Below are 19,541 nucleotides of genomic sequence, written 5' to 3'. Positions count from 1 at the left end.
ACGATTTCACAATAACCACAAGATGCAGTCACATTAATTAAGTATCTGGGAGTATGTAGGCGGAGCGATTTTTAAATGGCTCGACCACATTAAATTAATCACGAATAAGGTAGATGCAGACTGAGATTCATTTTAAGAAACCTAAGTAAGAGAAGTCCACACACGAGAGTGATGGCTTTCAAAACTCTCTTTCGATTGACTCTTGTGTTCATCAGTGTGGGACACTCACCGAGATAGGAAGATATCGGAAATAGAGAAGATCCAAAGAGAAACAGTGGGCTACGTTACAAGTTTAGCAACCGCGAACGCGTAGCGGAAATGCTCAGCCAACTGTTCTGGTAGACTCTACAAGACAGGCATTGTGCATTGACGTGCGGTTTACTGATAAAATTCTGAGAGCTGACGTTCGTTGGAGAGTCAACATGGACGTTGCTTCCTCCTACGTATATCTCACGAAAAAGCCGTGAAGGTAAATTGGATAGATTCGAACTGAGTCCATGGCTTACCAACTATCAATCTTCCCGTGCACCATTCACGAATGGAACAGGGAAGGGAGGAGCGATACTGGTACCAGAAGTGTTCTTTACTTGCGGAGCACAGATGTAGATGTGAAATATAATTCAGAGTGGTTGAAACGGCGAATCAACGCCGTTCTTCTCAGACACAGCTTTAGTGCGTTAACTTCGGTGGCATTTCATTCGTCTATTGATTGGTGCCTGGCGTAGAGAACGTTTGCTGCAGGATGAAGATAGACGTAAAGGCAGACGTGAAGCACGTGAGAACAGAAATTGCTGTGACGTATCATTGGCGCGGAGGCATAATGAATTGTTTTTTCTTGGATAGATGTACTTAAGCACGCGGTCGGTGCAGCGCCGAGGAAAGCTGTTTCCTGCTGACACGCAGGTCGTCTGTACAATTAGGCCCTGGGAAGAAAGTTTGGGTCGAGATTGCGACACTGCGGTTTAAGGACAAAAGTAAATCCATGGGTTTACCATGTAAAAAAGCTGTTTGCATGTGACATCAGACCACATGTCAAGGTCTCGACAAGTCTCTGTTAATTTTTGCTGAAGAAAATAAAATGTATCTAATTACATTAATTTATCCATTGTTAATGGTTGTTGAATTCCACGGATGTGGATTATATTACTTTAAGAAATCCAGGAACCAGCCAAATTTCGTATATTTGATTTATACCAATACGACTCGGGCTTTCATCAGCTGAGGTAATACAAATTTAAATCTTCATTTAGCACATCGTTAAAAATATGATTGCAGTTTGGTACTGCAGCTGTCCTGTGCAATTTTGATTATGTACTTAGCGAGTAGCTCGTTTACAATGTATAATTCGTTAGGTGCACTTACTTTCTATTCTGGTTGCTGTTGTTCCTATTTTCCGCATTTAGAAGCGTCGCATACACACTTTTCCTTTCTGTGGTGCCCCAAAAACAGCGCAGTATCCGCCATGTTGCCGACAGACCTATTTTCTTACATCGCAAAAATCATATAAACAAAAGACCATGTAGGTATTTCTGTTTTCATATCCAATGTGGGACCATCCAGTGTATACAGCAGCTCTGCATCATGTAAGTCAGTTATTCTGCCTTTATTCATACTAAATGTCACTCCAATACGTCAGATTTATTAACTGTGCGTTAAGTATGTAATATTAAGCCTTTTATATAAAATGTACTGCATTATTTTTGTAATATTTGACATAGTTCAGTCAACACTGCACTTGGTGAATAACCATGCATAGCAATTGCTAAAGCCATTATAAAAAGACTGTAAAATACGCTAAACTGTTTCTATACATTGCATGTAGAGCAATTTCAATTTTGAATCATTCAGAAGTTTCAATTAATACATCAACTGTATACACCGAAACGACTTTACCAGTGCTTTGGGAACTTGTAAGCAAAGTGTAACTTTCACTGTAAACATATTTTTCCGACTTAAACAACGCTCATTAATCCGAGAAATAGAAGCACCACCAAGCAGAATAGCAAATGCATCGAACTAGTAATATACAGGATGATCTTTTCCCACCTTGTACAAACTCCAGGATTGATCGATGAAAGGATACGGGACAAAACAAGTCTAATGAACTCCGGAAATGAATGGTTACCATGCCAGAGATCATTTATTCAATCATACTTTGTTACAGAAACTGTGATCTAAATGCGCTGTACCATGTAACCACACTTACAGTACAATATGCGTGGTTTCCACCTAGAGGTTGGTACTGTTCCCCATACCACGTGCCATAGCGCTCTCTCCTGCCATAGTAATTGGTAATGTGTCCGATTCATTTCTCGTGCTGACTCACCTTTTAGTGGATGTGGTACAGCGTTGTACACAATGGTTCCGTATTCGAATCGAGAACTTGCCAACATGGTGTTCACTTACGGAAAGGAAAATGGCAACGGGCGGCGGTCAACAAGGAGTCCTATCCCCGCCGAAACAAACTACAGCGTTCAATGTTTGCAACAGTGTTTCGCCGTTTGTCTGAGACTTTGTCGTTTCAGGAAGCAGGGAATCATGACGTACCCGAAACGTTCGGACACCGGACCTGGAGGAAAATGTGATTAACACTGTGGAAGGGGACTGCCGTGTCAGTACCAGGCTGTTGGCCCGCCAGTACAGGGTAAGCCAGACGAGTGTGTGGGACAGTCTCTATTACAACTTGATGCTACCGTTATCACAGAGTGCGCAGGGCTTTCTAACAACAGACTTTCCACATCGGGAGCAGTTTTGTCACTGGTTTCTTCACCAGGCAACCAAGATTCTTGGATTTGTGTCATCCAGTCTATTCACAGATGAGGCCACCTTTACGCGAAGTAGTATCTTACACTTTCAGAACAGTCATCTGTGGAATTGTATGCAGAGCCCCCATGGTATGGTGATAGCGAATCATCAGCATCTGTCCAGCCGGAATGTGTGGGCCATGACAATTGGTGAACGTATTTTGGAACCAGTCTTCCTTCCACGTCTCCAAACAGTGCGAAACTATCAGCGATTCTTGCCGGTGACTTTATATCGCCTGGTGGAAGAAGTGCCATTAATGTTTAGAAGGGGTGTGTGGCTGCTACATGATGGTGCTCCAGCGAACTTCGCCGGTAACCTCCGGACGCCTCTCAATCGTGTCTTCCCCGAACGATCGAATGGACGAGGGGGTCCAGTTACATGGCCTTCTCGTTCACCGGATCTCATCCCGTGTGATTTCTGTTTATGGGGCCATCTCAAAAGTATCGTGCATGCAGAGCCCATTCCAGATGTGGAGACACTGGAGCAGAGTATTCACGCTGCATTTGACACTGTCGAGATGCAGCCTGGTCGATGTGAACGTGTGAGACAGAACACGCTACGGCGCGTACACGCATGCGTTGAGGCAATTGGAAATCATTTTCATCACATACTGTAACTGTGGCTGCATGGTACAGCACATATTAGACTGCAGTCTCTGTAACAGTGTATGACTGAATAAATGATCTCTAGCATGGAAACCAAGCATTTCCGAATATAAATTCTTTAGACTTTTTTTGTTCCGAATCCTCTCATGGATCAATCCCTGGAGTTTGTACACGGTGGAAAAATTCTCCCTGCATTGTAAACACACAAATCGCGAAGTGTAATAGATAAACAAAATTGTTATTTTGCACAGGACAACTGCAGCATCCAAATTGCAGTAGATGTTTTTAATGACGAGCTAAAGAAGTTTTAAACATGAATTACACTAGCTGAAGGTGGGCGAAAGCTCGAAACACTTACTACTGCAAATAAAAATGCATAAAACATTGTTTGTTGGTGTGTTTCCTAAAGTGGTACTTACTTATATTTTGAAATATCAAGCACTGCTACCAGCCTTTTTTTCTCATTAGATTTCGATGCTTTTCATGGGGAGAGTTAATCCCCATATAGTAAACGTTTGATTTACTGCCGCGATAAGGAGGTGAGGTGGTGCATAGGTGAGATAATGGACTTGGATTCAGGAGGACGATGGATCAAATCAACGTCCGATCACCCAGATTTAGATTTTCCTTGGTTTTACTAAATCACGTTAGACAAATACAGCGTCAGATATGGCACTGCCAGTTTCCTTTTTTATAGTATCACAGTTCGTATCCACACTTTATCCGTAATGACTTCGTTGCCGACGGTACGTCAGACCCTAACCTTCTGTTCCGTTCCTTTCCTTCAGGGGAAAAGACTCGGAAGGCACAGACGCCGCCAAAGAGAACACGCACGATTTATTTGGCGCTTTCAGCAAAGCATACTGCTCCACAATATGGTACCATGCACCTCGCTAAATGAGGAATGTTCTTTTGTTTAGTAGAAATACTTCCCACAGCCTCGGAGGGTAAGACTGTTTGTAAAGGTTACAATAAGGTAGTGTGTAAATAACTTACGACATTAAAGAACATCAGCTTGCACATGCTGCATAAATATATTTTTTCCCAGAGTTGCTTTTAATTTTAAAGGACACCGCGCATCTTTCAAGCAAAGCGTCTCCAAATCAAGAAGTCACGCTTTTTTTGTGTCTTCCGCCACAATATTCACTGATCAAATCCCCACTGGATACGAGCTTCAGATAAAAGTTGTTCGGCAGAATAGAAGAGAGAAAAGATAGAGGTACTCAGGGTACCCTCCGCCACACACCATCAGGTGGCTTGCGGAGTATGGATGTAGATGTAGAGGCAGTTGTTGGAATGGTTCACAACTTCCGCCTCAGAAAATACGGTACACAGTTAAAATACGATAACACAAACAGCAAAGTCTACACGGTTCGTAGACGTATGACCCAGATGAATTCTCTTCCGTGGCTTAGCTAACTACTGTTGCAACAGCAAGGGTCCAGCCACAAAGTTAAAATAAAACTAAGAATAATTTCTAAACAAAAAGTCAAACGTTTTGTAAAATGATGTGTCCAAAAGTAAGAAATAAAATACGTTGTAGCAAGCACTTGACGCACCTATGTATCATATTTCATAGCACCTACATCGAATGACACTGCATGGTTTATACACTGAGGTGACATAAGTAAGGGAATAGCGATGTTCACTTATACAGATGGCGGTAGTATCGCATACACAAAGCATAGAAGGGCGGTGCATTGTCGGAGCAGTTATTTGTGCTAGGTGATTCATGTGAGAAGGTTTCCGACGTGTCTATGGCCGCACGACGTAAATTAAGACTTTGAACGGTAATGGGAGGTAGACGTATGGGACATTACAATTCGTGAACTGTTAGGGAATTCAATTTTCCGCGATCCACAGTGTCAAGAGTGAACCGAGAACACCAACTTTCAGGCACTACCTGTCGCCATATTGCCAGCAGCCCCTCTCCTGGGCAGGCAACATTTCTTTTATACCCCAGACGATTGGAATACCGTGGCCTGGTCAGATGAGTGCTGATTTCGATTGGTAAGAGCTGATGGTGGGGTTCGAATGTGGCGCAGACCCGACGAAGCCAAGGTCAACGAAGTTCTGTGCAAGTTGTTAGTGGCTCCATAATGGTGTAGGCTGCGTCCTCTGGTCCAACAGAGCTACCAGGAGACCGTTTTCAGCCATTCATGGACTTCATGATCCAAAACAACGACGTATGGAACACGTGCCACAGTCGAGTTCCTGCACTACACGGGGTAAAAGAGGGTCCAACACGATATTAAGAGGTATCTCATGAATTTTGTCACCCACCAGACAAATATCCCCTAGTATTCTTTAAAAATATTAAATTCTAAGCTAAAAGTTGAACTTTAAATTCTCAGTCGGCACCTCGTTTGCCGTATACGATTTCGAGCACCACTCAAAGATGCGTCAAATATTTCCCTAATCTGTTTGATTTCCTACTTTTTGACAAATCATTTCACAAATCATTTAATCGTTTTCTTCCTTTTTCAATTTTTTGTTTCAAAATATTTTAACAAATAAAAATCACAACATTTTATGCACATAAAAGCGAGACTTTCAAGAGATGAACTTGTTGACATTTAATTTACATAGCTGGCAGCAACTTTTGGTAAAATATTTCAATTTTCCCACCAAATTACTAACTAAGTTTTATAATTACATTGATTACTTTTAAGCAAATAAACTTTTTTGTTTGCGATGCTAGACCTCACGCTGGTCTATTTCATGTCGTATTTGTCATTTCCCTCTCGTTGTTTAGCTATGAAATTTCGGTAAAAAATCCATTGTGTATTTTTGAGTATCTCTGGTTTTCTCTCCACTCAAACATTTAACCAATAACATTTGCCTAGCTCATAAATACTGCACATTGAATTGCAGCACCAGTCTTCCATAGCATTACTGACATTCCTAAACTTGGCACACACGCCAGTTGACGCGTTTCACTTGCTTCTAATGAGAGCGGAGGAGGAAATTTAAAAGCGAGACACGTATTACCGACGAGGAACATTACACTCCAGTTATTAGAAACTAGAGACATTTCTGTTATAAGACATTTCGTATTTAAATAACCACTATATCATAGATTGTTCCTGATGTATAAAGTGACATAGGCGAAGCAATTGTAGAACTTCGTTGAAGTACATATATATTGATGAAATGTGAATGTAGTACAAAGTATCAAATAGGCTACTTGATGGAAATCTACTATATGGATTGTTAGAGAACGGGTAACGTGATACGGGCAAACCATTTGCATTTATTCCATTATAGCTGTAACAACATCTGAAATGGCGGCAGAAATCTGGTGGTTTGTTGATAAAATGTTTGCTTGTGTAGCAGCCAAAGACCATTATAGAAAAATTGTCAACCAATCGCACAGCATGAAAAGAAAAAAAAAGTTGTGTAATGCGAGGCAGATACGAAGTATCAACATACATAACTGACAGCGTCATGCGAGGAAAAAATACATAAATGAAAAAATACTGAGAATAGCACAAAAAGTGCCGAGACATGGTTTGGGCTAATCAAAACTAATCAAACTGTCTTGCATAAGGCAGAATTTCTCTCCAACCCTTTATGCAAACACGGAAAAGAAGAGCAGCTTCAGGATCTAAACTGTGATTATATACCATAACTTAAAGACCAGCCTGAGTTTTACAACACTGATATGCAATCTTATTAACATACAAAACTAATTATAATCCGTCTTTATTGCAAAAATGTTTATTCACATGACCGGTTCCTCTAGACCGAAACCGGTCATGTGAATAAACATGTTTGCAATAAAGATCGATTATAATTAACATTGTATAACCAGTGATTGCGGTTTCCCCATCAGACATTGTCTGTTTTTGCAAAATTATTAACATACATCATGCATTTTTTTAAAAGTGCATGGTTGTGTTTTTAACTGTGCAACTTCAGCTCGTTGTAGGGGTACTGGAGGTTATCAGACGGCCGGCCCCACGTGGTCGCCACGTGTGTGTATCTGCGACCGGCGCAGCTCTGCGCCAGTTGTCACTCGCTGACGCCCTCTGTCGGAGTGTGCCAGAGATCACAGCATGATACGGCCAGATCCACCGGACGCAGCTGCTTTCCGGGTTTAGAGTTCGTCACAGTGACTGGCACTAGCTGCCAGAACAAGCTAACTGCTACATTTGCTTCGTTGCGGCGGCAGGCTGCTGTTGTATTTATAGGTTACGGATGAGTAGCGGGCTACATCCCAAATGTCATTCATCGTCTCACCGTGGTACCTGGCGTACGAATTTGTGTGGTGGTTTTAGTGTTGCTGGCGCGAAGGTTGTTATTGTTATTGGTGGTAGTTGCAGCGGTGCAGGTGGTGGTAAAACATTCTGTTTCAAAAATGGTCCAAATGACTCTGAGCACTACGGCACTTAACATCTATGGTCATCAGTCCCCTAGAACTTAGAACTACTTAAACCGAACTAACCTAAGAACATCACACAACGCCCAATCATCACGAGGCAGAGAAAATCCCTGACCCCGCCGGGTATCGAACCCGGGAACCCGCGCGCGGGAAACGAGAACGCTACCGCACGACCACGAGCTGCGGACCATTCTACGTTTGTTGTTGATCATTTCCTTTTTACATGGTAACTCTTCATACCTTGAGGTGACAGATGATGTGCGTGAAATCTTAAGGGACTTAAACTGCTAAGGTCATCCGTCCCTAAGCTTACACACTACTTAACCTAAATGATCCTAAGGACAAACATACACACCCATTCCTGAGGGAGGACTCGAGCCTCCGCCGGGACCAGCCGTACAGTCCATGACTGCAGCGCCTAAGACCGCTCGGCTAATCCCGCGCGGCTTGAGGTGACAGAAGTCATGGGATAGCGATATGCACATATACAGATGGTGGTAGATCGCGTGCACGACGTATAAAAGGGCAGTGCATTGGCGGAGCAGTCATCTGTACACAGGTGATATACTTGAATAGGTTTCCGACGTGATTACGGCCCTACGACGGGAATTAAGACTCTGAACGCGGAATGATAGTTGGAGCTAGACGCATGGGACATTTCATTTCGGAAATCGTTAGGAAATTCAATATTCCGAGATCCACAGTTTCAGTGTGCTGAAAATACCAGATATCAAACATTACCTCTCGCCATGGACAACATAGCAGGCGACTGTCTCCACTCGACCGAGAGCAGCGGCGTTTGCATAGAGCTGTCAGATCTAACAGACAAGGAATACTACGTAAAATAACCACATAAATCATTGTGGGACGTACAGAGATCGAATCCGTTAGGATAGAGCCGTGAAATTTGGCGTTAATGGGCTATGGCAGCAGACGACCGACGCGAATGCCTTTGCCTACAGCACGACATCGCCTGCAGCGCCTCTCCTGGGCTCGTCACCATATTGGTTGGACCCTAGAGGACTAGAAGACCGTGCCCGATATTGGTAAGGCTCGAGTGTGGCAAATACCCACGAACTCACGGACCCAAGTTATCAACAAGGCATTGTGCAAGCTGGTAGTGGCTACATAATGCTGTGCATTATGTTTAGATCGAATTAACTGGATCCTCTGGTTCAACACAACTTATCATTGACTGGAAGTGGTTATGTTCGGATACTTCCAAACCATTTGCAGCCATTCATGGACTTCCTGTACTAAAACAATAATGGACTTTTTTTGGATGACAACGCGCCATGTTAGATGGCCACAATTGTTCGCAATTGGTTTGGAGAACATTCTGGACAATCCTAGCGAATGTTTTGACCACCCGTCGAACATTTATGGAACATAATCGAGAGGTCAGGTGGTCCATTAAATACTGCACCAGCAAAACTTCCGCGTTCATGGACGGCTATTGAGGCAGCATAGCTTAATATTTCTGCAGGGGACTTCCAACGACTCGTTGAGTCCATGACATGACAAGTTGCTGCACGACGCCGGGAAAAAGGATAACAGACACGATATTAGGAGGCATCCCATGACTTTTGTCACCTCAAAAATAAAATGGCTCTAAGCACTATAGGACTTGTGATCTTAGGCTTTCACGGCGAATTAACTGTTTGTACTGTTCTCGGGTCCCCAGTCGGGTGGCGTCGTTTTCAAACCACGATATTACGACAGCGTTCCTTGCCGTCATCTTCAGGTGATACCTGCAGACTGAGCGTCTCCTGACGCTGACGCTTTACAAACGGGCCATGGCCTTGGCCCGAGGTGTAAGAGTTTAGACTTATTACAGTCGTTCCTCCTGTTCCTGGCGATGCGATGGTGATGTGGCCTCACTGTGTGGTGTGTCCTCTCGTTGTCCGGTGTCTATCCTATCCTGTCCTGGCTACTAGCATGCAAGCATACTAATGAACTTCGGTGTTTACGTCTTCTTCGTCTCGCGAGAGACGTTCTGCAGCGCTGTCTGTAGGTCTGCAGACAGCTTCCTCGTCCGGTTCGCCGGCCGCGGTGGTCTAGCGGTTCAGGCGCTCAGTCCGGAACCGCGCGACTACTGCGGTCGCAGGTTCGAATCCTGCCTCGGGCATGGATGTGTGTGATGTCTTTAGGTTAGTTAGGTTTAAGTAGTTCTAAGTTCTAGGGGACTGATGACCACAGATGTTAAGTCCCATAGTGCTCAGAGCCATTCGAACCATTTTCGTGCGGTTCGAACCTCGTTCTTCAGCCGCACGACTGCGTCGTCTAGGATGTATCCCCAGTCGCTCAGCGTGAAGACCGGGTTCGCGTTGATGGTGTTGAGATCTTTCTTTGTGACGAACTCGAGCAGAATTGCCCGATGCCCGCCACGTATCTCAATCGGCCTGTGCGGAAGCGACGGCTTCCGTACCCCTTCCGCCTGGGCGAAGAGGTAAGGGTTCTTTTGGGCGTTGAAGCGCCCATCCCGTACCATGGTGGCAATCTTCTTCAGCACGTTTGGCATGTTCGTGCTGTCCGGGAAGGGTATGATGTCCGTGCAAAGATTGCCATTCTCTTCTTGCTTCCCCTTCTGTGTTGCCTTCCCGCCTGGAGTTGGGGAAGGAGAGGACGGTACCACGTCCATGGGCGTCTCCCCGGTCTCCTGTATTGCTACAGGTTCCGGGGCGACGTCCGTTTGCGCGGACACATCCATCTGCGTGGACAAATCCGTTTGCGTGGACACATCCACCCCAACTTGTCGTACCACCGTAGGGGTGGCAACGGGGGCGGGTGTCTTCTTTTTCATCAGCCGGATTTCTTCCCGCAACTCTTGCAGCTGCCGATGGAGACCGTCGACCTCCTTCTGCATTGCCGCTCTCTCTGCCGCCATCGCGGCTTTGAGGGCGACCACGGCGTCGTCGGTGGCGGCGCTGGGCGGGATTGTGGCCGCCCCGTTTTCCCCCTTGTGCGGGGGTGGCGGGACGGCTGCCTCTTCTTCATGGACCGCTTCCTTGGCGGTTGTTGGTGTCCGCTGCTTCAGATATGCGCAGCTGCGTGCGTTTGCGCCGTGCGCGCCGCCACAGTTAACGCACGTTGGCGCAACGTGCGGTGGCTTGTCGCAGTCGCGTGTATCATGTGCCTTTGCACATTTCAGACACGCGACTGCGTCCCCACACATCCTGGCGACGTGTTCCATCTTCTGGCAGCGGTAGCACTGCCTCTTGTGCTGCGGTAGGCTGCGCTTCTTCTTGTTGCTGCCACGGCCTTCTCCTGCTAGCGTGAGCAGAAGCTTTGCCACAGCAGCAAGTTTGCCTCCCTTTCCGCGTCCGGACATGGCGTTGGGCTAGTGATGTTGGCGTGCGCGAGCGACGGTAACGATGCGAGCGGCAGCGAGTCGAGCAGCGGAGTGCGTGCGTGCTGAGCGTCTCCTCTGAATCTCCTCCCCTTTATACTCTGATCGCTCCCCACCCCTTACCCCGCGTCATGCCACACGCGGCGCTGCGTGGAGTGGTGGTGGGGAGGGACGGGCTGCTGGGTGCTGGATGCGAACTGTGGACCATCAGATGTCCTGTGGCCTTCGTCGGGTGCGGAAGTCGCTTTGGGTCGGCGCTGTGCCTTTAGATGGCTGAGTGCTGGGTCCCAGGCTTTGCTGAGCTTGAACCCGGCGTCTCTGTTGATCAGCCCATCAGCTACACGTATTTCAATCGCCTCCTTCAGAACACAGTCCCAAAAAGACGAGGCCTGCCGTAAGACTTCCGTTTTCGCGTACTCCATAGTATCTCTAGTATCCACGTAATGTTCCGCAACTGCAGATTTTGTAGGCTGCTTCAGTTCAGTGCGCCTTCTGTGTTCCTGGCACCTTTCTTCGATTGTCCGTACAGTTTGCCCGATGTATGCCTTACCGCATTTACACGGAATATGGTAAACACCCGTTTTGCGGAGCCCCAGGTCATCCTTCACTGTACCTAGCAGGGCAAGCGTTTTCGGAGGTGAGCGGAAGACACATTTGATGTTACACCGAGCCAGAATTCTGCCGAACAAACGGATGGTGTAGCCGTGGGGTGTCCCCTGTCACCTGTGGTAGCAAACTTGTTTATGGAGGATTTCGAAGAGAAAGCACTGGAAACTGCAGTACTGAAGCCTATGTGCTTTTACAGATATGTTGATGACACATTTGTGATATGGCCACATGGAAGAGAAAGACTTCAAGTGTTTCTCCAACATCTGAATTCTCTGCATCTTAACATCAAATTCACCATGGAGGTGGAAGAGAATGGTGAACTCCCGTTTCTGGACGTCCTAGTCAAGCGCAATGCGGATGGCACCTTGGGACGCAGTGTATACAGGAAAGAAACCCACACTGATCTGTATCTCCACGCTACCAGCTGCCATCATCCTTCGCAGCGAACACTGGTACACAGGGCCCGCGCAATATCGGATGAGGAAAGCCTACAAGGCGAACTTAACCACCTTAAGGACGTTTTCAAGAAGAACAGATATAACGAGAGTCAAATTCGACGTGCTTTCAAGAAGAATGCACAAGCCCAGCAGAGAGAGAACGAAGAGGACGAGAAGACAATGGCGTACCTGCATTACGTCGGCAAAGTATCCAACAAAATCGGCAGAATTCTGGCTCGGTGTAACATCAAATGTGTCTTCCGCCCACCTCCGAAAACGCTTGCCCTGCTAGGTACAGTGAAGGATGACCTGGGGCTCCGCAAAACGGGTGTTTACCGTATTCCGTGTAAATGCGGTAAGGCATACATCGGGCAAACTGTACGAACAATCGAAGAAAGATGCCAGGAACACAGAAGGCACACTGAACTGAAGCAGCCTACAAAATCTGCAGTTGCGAAACATTACGTGGATACTGGAGATGCTATGGGGTACGCGAAAACGGAAGTCTTACGGCAGCCCTCGTCTTTTTGGGACTGTGTTCTGAAGGAGGCGATTGAAATACGTGTAGCTGATGGGCTGATCAACAGAGACGCCGGGTTCAACCTCAGCAAAGCCTGGGACCCAGCACTCAGCCAACTCAAAGCACAGCGCCGACCCAAAGCGACTTCCGCGACCGATGAAGGCCACAGGACATCTGATGGTCCACAGTTCGCAGCCAGCAGCCCGCCCCTCCCCACCACCACTCCACGGAGCACCGCGTGCGGCATGACGCGGGGGAAGGGGTGGGGAGCGATCAGAGTATAAAGGGGAGTAGATACAGCGGAGACGCTCAGTCTGCAGGTATCACCTGAAGATGACGGCAAGGAACACTGTCGAAATATCGTGGTTTGAAAACGACAGCACCCGGCTGGAGACCCGAGAGCAGTACAAACACTATGGGACTTAACATCTGAGGCCATCAGTCCCCTAGACTTAGAACTACTTAAACCTAACTAACCTAAGGACATCACACACATCCATGCCCGAGGCAGGATTCGAACCTGCGGCCGTAACAGCAGCGCGGTTCCGGACTGAAGCACCTAGAACCACTCGGCCACAGCGGCCGACTTTGTCACCTCCGTGTAGAGCAATTTTGTCAGGGCGATGCTTCTCAAATTACATATTCGATTACTACGTCGCAGTTTCAAAGGACCAATCATGTAAATAATACGTTGTTTATGAAGAATCAAGTTTGCCAAGAATTCTTTTATTACAGTTACTGATTTAGATAGATCTATGCTGTCATCATCGGATCTTTCGAAACCGATAATAGTAATAAAAGTATTACTGGTGATCTTGGTAAACTTGATTCTTCAAGAATAATATAATCTTCAGATCGCCCTAGAAGGACAGATACAATTCAAACTCCTCGAATTCTCCAATAAGTATAATCTGTGAATAAGATAATATGAGCTGAAAGGGGTATCGGAAGACTTACAAAACAAGGTACAGACTGTATAAATTATATAAAATCTCTTCCACAACAGCAAAACATTTAGTAAGGTATTTGCCATAGCCGAGCAGCCACCGAGGTCCTATGAGCTGCTCAAAGGGCACTAGTATCATTTCTGGAAAGATCTCTGCCCAGGTCTGGAAGAGTCATGGTAGCGGCTGCACTTCGTCTCCCCAACGCTTCACAAACGTTGTCCATAGGATTCAGATCCTTAGACTTTGGTGGCCAGTACAGCGGTGGGTGTTGCAAGTGAGAATTCTCGCTCGTGAAGATGACGAGGAAATTAACCCTTCAAAAATCATGCATGCCGTTCCAATAAACTCCCTGTGCGCCTATGGCTTAATACTGTTCCTCCTATCACCGACGAAGACATAAAGTTTTGTACGTCCATCTAACGTGTCTTCTACATGGGCCCCATATCCTCTAAACTGATCTCTTCCTACGAAATTCCTCTGATTGTGCAGGACATCACTTTGCCACCAGATAATAATCATTTTGTGAAATTAAGCTGCATTCTCCTCTGATGAGCATCTTGTTCCATTCAGTCACCGTTCACTCTGTCGCCCCCGGTGGTAGCTGAGTGGTCAGCCAGCACGGTAGGTCAGAGTGTTCGGTCAGAGGGTTAACAGCCCTCTGTACAAAAAAAAAAGTAAACGAACAAATTGAGATTTTTAAAAAAAAACTGGTCAGCGCGATAGAATGTCAATCCAAAGGGCCCGGGTTCGATTGCCGGCTGGGTCGGGGATTTTCTCCGCTCAGGGTCGGGGCGTTGTGTTGTCCTAATCATCATCATTTCATCCCCATCGACGCGCAAGTCGCCGAAGTGGTATCGAATCGAAAGACTTGCACCCTGCGAACGGTCTACCCGACGGGAGGCCCTAGTCACACGACATTTACATTTTTTACCATTAACTCCGACGTACAGACCATTTAGTCCGCGGCCCGTATACCTTGGGAAACTGCAGCCCTCAAAGGAGCTGAGACTACCGCACAGGGACCGATAGGAGAAAATATCGATACTTTCGCTGATAGTTCTATTATCTGTCTCTGTTTATTTCATAGTATTGTAAGAAACATTAGAGTATCGATATCGAAAGGATAGAATGGTATGCAAAAACAATAAGCTTTCTTTACTGATTTGATGAAGACTAATGCAACGTCTATGTAGTATACAGGAAACGCAAGCACACTCCAAACTACATACCGTGTGCCGTCTGCTACGAAGGTGTCATATTCTAACAGTAAATATGAGTAATAACAATCACGTAATCACTGACCTGCTCGTGTGCCGTAAAGCGCTGCGCACTAGCGTGCGAGACAGGGAGGTATTGCAGACCCGGATGGAATCTGTGAAGCGCATTTACGACCGTTGGTCTGGTGCACCGGGCAGCCTGGGTGTGGTCCTAGGTGGTTTTCCCACTCACGTTTAGGCAAAAACTGCGCTCGTCCTCGATCTCCACCTTTGGAAAAACGATACAGACACAATTAAAATACGATAACACACACAACAAAGTTTCAGTGGTTGACAAATAGATGGGCACATTACTACTTTCACTCAGGTTACCTCGAAGACTGTGGCTTCAGAAAGGGCATCCACTTACGCCAGAAACTGGAGAATATTACATGTGTAACAGCTACCTACGGACATGTTTTAAGTATTCAAATGCACGTGGACTAAGTGTATGCGAAGGAAGACGTTAATAATACGACTTTAGTTTCCAAGAGCCTTCAGCCGATGTGAATTATTAAAGGTGAAGGAATCTAAGGTGTAAGTCGCTGAAGAATCATTTGATTTTTCTTATGACTCATGACCAGAAAATGGCTCAAATGGCTCTGAGCACTATGGGACTCAACTGCTGTGGTCATAAGTCCCCTAGAACTTAGAACTACTTAAACCTAACTAACCTAAGGACAGCACACAACACCCAGCCATCACGAGGCAGAGAAAATCCCTGACCCCGCCGGGAATCGAACCCGGGAACCCGGGCGTGGGAAGCGAGAACGCTACCGCACGACCACGAGATGCGGGCATGACCAGAAAAGGACGAGACAACTCAGCATCGTACCTTTGTACCTTACCAAACCTAGTGAGCCCTTAGAAAACGTATTCTCTTGCAGAGGAGGAGGACATAAGGATAGCTTACGCTCCATTACACAAACAGCTAAGAAGTCATTTACTCACTGCTTTGTGAACTTCCTCGTAAGCTGGAACCACACTCGTCCAACAGGCAAATCGGCTTCCTAACATACGCCTAGGGATATTCGGAGTTCAAGTAGACATACGTTTTCTCTACACAAATGGTTTTACGTGTAAAAACTGCACACACGAACAGCATAAAAAGTACATCAACGCCCATAACAGAGTGGTGTCTTTTATTGCCTACGCGAAAGCTCTGTAACAAATACACCGACGGCAAAAAAATCCCAACGCCAAGGAGGAGTTGTGCAACATAAACGAGAGTTGCAAGCTTGTTTCTGCATCTGAAAAATGATGTCTCTTCAAATTTCGCGCCAGTGCATTAGAGTGGCACTAATAGCCCCATTATGAGAATGCAAATCTGGTTTATTTTAAATACATCTACATTCTATCTACATTTATACTCCGCAAGCCACCCAACGGTGTGTGGCGGAGGGCACTTTATGTGCCACTGTCATTACCTCCGCGCGAGCGCTACGGTCGCAGGTTCGAGTCCTGCCTCGGGCATGGATGTGTGTGATGTCCTTAGGTCAGTTAGGTTTACGTAGTTCTAAGTTCTAGGGGACTGATGACCTCAGATGTTAAGTCCCATAGTGCTCAGAGTCATTTGAACCATTTGTCATTACCTCCCTTTCCTGTTCCAGTAGCCTAAGGTTCGCGGGAAGAACGACTGCCGGAAAGCCTCCGTGCGCGCTCGAATCTCTCTAATTTTACATTCTTGATCTCCTCGGGAGGTATAAGTAGGGGGAAGCAATAAATCCGATACCTCATCCAGAAACTCACCCTCTCGAAACCTGTACAGCAAGCTACACCGCGATGCAGAGCGCCTCTCTTGCAGAGTCTGCCACTCGATTTTGCTAAACATCTCCGTAACACTATCACGATTACCAAATAACCCTGTGACGAAACGCACCGCTCTTCTTTGGATCTTCTCTATCTCCTCTGTCATCCCGACCTGGTACGGATCCCACACTAATGAGCAACACTCAAGTATAGGTCGAACGAGTGTTTTGTAAGCCACCTCCTTTGTTGATGGACTACATTTTCTAAGGACTCTCCCAACGAATCTCAACCTGGCACCCGCCTTACCAACAATTAATTTTATATGATCATTGCACTTCAAATCGTTCCGTACGCATACTCCCAGATATTTTACAGAAGTAACTGCTACCAGTGTTTGTTCCGCTATCATATAATCATACAATAAAGGATCCTTCTTTCTATGTATTCGCAATACATTACATTTGTGTATGTTAAGGGTCAGTTGCCACTCCCGGCACCAACTGCCTATCCGCTGCAGATCTTCCTGCATTTCGCTGCAACTTCTATGTATACTACAGCATCATCCACGAAAAGCCGCATGGAACTTTCGACACTATCTGCTAGGTCATTTATAACGCTGTAACAGTCGTGAGAGTTTGTTACCTCTGAGGCTGGATGTGGTGAGTTGATGTCAGTAAAGAATTTCTGTAAGGCGACAAAGACGCCATTATCAACACCTCACTGAATTTGAACGATGCCGTGTAATAGAGCTACCAGAAGCTGGGTGTTCCCTCTGTCATACTGCAGAAAAATTTGACAGGAATGTAGCAAATGTACGTGACTGCTGGCAGCGGTGGTCACGAGAATGTACGGTCGCAAGAAACCTGGCCCCGGGTGGCAACGTCGCACAGCCGAGAGGAAAGACGGTCTTGTTCGGCGTATGGCTCAGGCGCATCGTACTGCATCTATCGCAGCAATGTGAGCAGCAGCTGGCTCCGTACTGCGACAACGAACTGTAGCAAATTGGTTACTTCAAGGCCAGCTCCGAGCCAGACGAGCTACAGAGTGCGTTCCACTGACCCCAAACCACCATCATTTCCGACTTCAGTGGTGTCAAGCGACATTTCACTGGAGGCCAGGATGGAAGTCTGTCGTGTTTTTTGATGAATGCTGGTTCAGCCTTGGTGCCAGTGATGTCCGCCACTGGAGACGCCAGTTGCGGACCTGCACCCAACCTGTCTGCAGACTACGCACACTGGACCTATACCTGGAGTTACAGTCTGAGGTGTGATTTCGTGTGACAGCAGGAACACTCTCGTGGTTATCCCACGCACCCTGTATGCAAATTTGTACGCCAGTCTGATGTTTCGATCTGTTGTGCTGCCATTCTTGAACAGCATTCCACGGCGTGTCTTCCAGCAGGATAAAGCTCGCCCACATACCACTGTTGTAACCCGACACGCTTTACAGTGTGTCTGTATGTTGCCTTGGCCTGTTCCATCACCAGATTTGTCTCGACTAAATCACATATGGGACATCATCGGACGACAACTCCAGCGTCATCCACAAACAACATTAACCGTCCCTGTATTGACTGGCCAAGTGCAGCAATCACGGAACTCCATTCCACTTGCTCACACCCGGCACCTGTAAAACACAATGCATCCACGTCTGCGTATTTGCAGTCTAGAGGTTACACCGGTTATTAATGTTCCAACATTTCACATTTTCAATGGCTTATCATGCACTCACATTAACCTCCGATCTTGCATTGATGGTTCAAATGGCTCTGAGCACTATGCGACTTAACTTCTGAGGTCATCCGTCGCCTAGAACTTAGAACTAATTAAACCTAACTAACCTAAGGACATCACACACATCCATGCCCGAGGCAGGATTCGAACCTGCGACCGGAGCGTCTTGCATTGTTAATCACTCAGTTTTTTTCGTGTAAATACAGTCACCCTTAAAACTCCCGCCTGGACTGAGACTCATAGTTAAAATTTGGCCCACCGCCGTATCGGCCCTTCAGCTAAGATAAGTTTTATCGTTTCAAAAATATCTTATTTCGTTTAGGTTTTACGTGCAAAAAAACACGCTTTTCTGGGAGCTTTTTGAAGCGCGCCACTTCTATACTTTAAACTTGTGCGAATCGGTTCACATTTTGTAAGAAGACAGACAAATATATGTAATTCATGGTCGTCGTGTTTTGAGGAAGCTTTATCCATTGCCACGTTATCAGAAACATGGTTCGAAAGACAAATCCTATATCGGATCATTCGTCGCCTGAGTTTGCCAAGCTATGGCGGACTAATGTCAAAATTATGGTACATAAAAACTTGTAAAGCAGAATGAAAATATACACCGGTTACAAGCTATGGCAGTCCAGTGTCAAAATTATGGTACATAAAAACTCGGGTACCAGACTGAAAAATGTCACTTACACAGTACATAAATTTGGGCATAGCAAGAACAAGCTTTTCGACTTGTCTGGCAGCTTCGTATTTTTTTTGACATATTCGTCCCTTTTTTTACGGGTTAACCTAAATTCCTCAGCACAGTGAGCTGTCGTATCTGGAAGGTTTTGGCCCACCTCCATCTTGGAATTTATAAGCAAAAGTCCCTGATCCTGTGCCCAAAATCCAGAAGATTAGCTAGCCACAGTAAAAAATATAAATGAAACTACAATGAAATGAATACCCCCAGCTGCATACAGGCGTTGATATAGGTCAATGGGGACAGTTGAAGTTAAGTGCCCCGACCGGGACTCGAACCCGGGATCTCCTGCCTATAATGGGCAGGGGCACTATGAATATAGTGTGAGACAATAAGTTGGGAATCTGGGTCTCACGGGAGGCGTGCCAGAGATAAATCCCTGCAGTCGCACTATTCTCTGTGTCC

General features: G+C 46.1%; 1 protein-coding gene across 2 annotated transcripts in view; it reads right to left on the bottom strand.

Annotated features, from left to right (window-relative positions):
- LOC126457087 (uncharacterized) overlaps positions 1-19,541 on the bottom strand; it is a 763,934-nt gene that overhangs the window by 380,284 nt on the left and 364,109 nt on the right. For both annotated transcript variants that reach the window (XM_050093111.1, XM_050093110.1), the window contains one exon: positions 14,959-15,141. The gene's annotated coding sequence lies outside the window, so the exon portion shown is untranslated. The remainder of the gene's footprint in view (positions 1-14,958; positions 15,142-19,541) is intronic.

The sequence above is a fragment of the Schistocerca serialis genome, chromosome 2 (genome assembly GCF_023864345.2).
Source record: "Schistocerca serialis cubense isolate TAMUIC-IGC-003099 chromosome 2, iqSchSeri2.2, whole genome shotgun sequence".
Classification (NCBI taxonomy): domain Eukaryota; kingdom Metazoa; phylum Arthropoda; class Insecta; order Orthoptera; family Acrididae; genus Schistocerca; species Schistocerca serialis.
Note: the sequence above shows the minus strand (reverse complement) of the source record. Positions and strands in the feature narration are given on the sequence as shown.